This window comes from Hyalella azteca, unplaced genomic scaffold (genome assembly GCF_000764305.2).
Source record: "Hyalella azteca isolate HAZT.00-mixed unplaced genomic scaffold, Hazt_2.0.2 contig5320, whole genome shotgun sequence".
Classification (NCBI taxonomy): domain Eukaryota; kingdom Metazoa; phylum Arthropoda; class Malacostraca; order Amphipoda; family Hyalellidae; genus Hyalella; species Hyalella azteca.
This window is the reverse complement of record NW_025935514.1, coordinates 312,792-314,920: the sequence shown is the minus strand read 5'-3', so window position 1 is coordinate 314,920 and position 2,129 is coordinate 312,792.

Genomic DNA, 2,129 nt, shown 5'->3' with positions numbered 1-2,129 from the left:
GGTTGATGGGGATGCTTTCCAGCTGTGATTGGTTGTGCCCATAAGCCCCGCCCCCAAATATGGTATATGTACTACAGTACTGGTTAACTAAATACTTAACTTAAACTTGATCATTACAAACAAAAAGCCTGGAAAAATTTCAAAAAATCCATTAAATAAAAGAAAAATAGAGAATATCTATCAAACAAGAGACATTCAAACAATTTTATAACAAATCTGAGGTACTATACAATTGAAACAGTTTGTTCACGTTTTTGATCCTCCATTTCATTTATAGTAAGTCACCTGGCAGAGCACTGTATCTAAGGAAAGCATTCCACCTTGGGTGGAAAGCTTTTTTATAAGTGAACCTCCATTTCTAGAATTCCACCCTGGTGGTAGGGTTGGTATTTCGATACGTTTTCTTATATTGACATGAGAATATATTACCTATACAGAATTCCACACTGGTGGCAAACCACCAGTTTTTTAGAATCAGTTCATTTTTAATATTCTCATTTACCCAAGATTTTAACAGATTTCTTATGTATGATAATTCTGGTATCCAAGATACTTTACTGGTCTATTTAAAGGACTCAAAAATGAACTTGAGGAAGAGTCTAAAAAACTCTCTGCTTTGCCACTATTGTTGATAGTTGATACATACAAATAATACAAAGAGTTGTTGCTCAACCTCAAAGTAGTCAATATTATAGAACATATGTTAAAACCTTAATTAGAATTTAGAAAACAAAGCAAAATCAATCTGTTCTAACTTCTGACTGTTCACAAATCACAATTTTAAGTAGGCTACCTAGTTTAAACTTTAAATTTCAGGTAAAGCAGCATTAAAACTAGGCCTCTGATTAAAATGTTGGTGCATTGGATTTGGAGTGTGGTGACACACTGACAAAGAAAAAGATCTTCAGAGGTCATGGCGGTCAGGCCTGACCTCCTGACCTGAGGCGGTGAGGCCTTTCAATGAATCCATATCGGCTAGCAGTAGCTGCAAGCCTGCCACGCGTCACGCAATCATTATAAAATAAATTTTTGACATAAGGAGAGGGGGAAAGAGGAGCCAGGTATAGGATTCAAAATTTAGACTTTGGAGATGGTTCGTGTAAATTGTAAGGTTTAAGATGAAAGTACTGGCGTCTGGCGACCAGCGAATATAACCGCGCTGTCACTGCACCTGCACGGTCTGTACTGTACGTCTGTTGTTGTTGTTGTTAGCTTTGTTTGAGATGTGTAGATGACCTCCTGCGGGCCAACTGTCACATCTGGACATGGCAGTGTTGATGGCTTTCTTGGGTCTCTTCCTCAGCAGCAGACAAGTTTCATTGGCTTGCAGGTGGAACAGCAACTACTTCCAAATGGCCTGGATGATGCTCGCTGTTTCCCTGCTTTCAAGGTTGCCCCCAACAAATGGTCTTTTCACAGCGTTTCCAAACGACCAGTGCTTGTGAGAAATTCTGCAACTGCTTTAATTATGAGGTGCTGTGTTTGTTTTTGATAGTCTCCTCCTCCCAGTAATATTCGTGTGGTCAGAGTCTGGATTTCCAAGCCAGAGAGGGCGTGCTTCAGTCTCCGTCGCGCTGCACTGTATCGACTGCACTCGAGTAAAAGATGCTCGATTGTTTCATCCTGGTTGCAGGTGGTGCACAAGGGGGAGTCTGACATGGAGAAGCGATGCATGTATGCANTGACATTAAATAATGTGGGTGATAAAATGGCTCCTTGCGGGACCCCACTCCTGATGATGTGCACAGGAGAAATGGCTCCCTCAAAAAGCACTTTAAAGGAACGGTTTTTTAGATACTCTCTGATCCAGGCCAACATCTTCCCTCTGATTCCTTTTTGCTGTAACTTATACAGGAGGCCCAGATGCCATACACTGTCATATGCACAACTTAAATCGAAAAACACTGCTATGCACACCTGGCGGTTGACAAATGACTCCCTCACACATTTCTCAAGTCTAGCCACCTGGTCAAGTGTGCAAAGACGCCTTCTGAAACCACATTGCGTGGCACTAAGAGCCCCAGTTGTTTCCAACTGGAAATTCAGTCGATTGCACACCAAACGTTCCATTAATTTTGGGATACATGGAAGCAATGAGATAGGCCGATATGCTTTAGGATCAAGGGCAG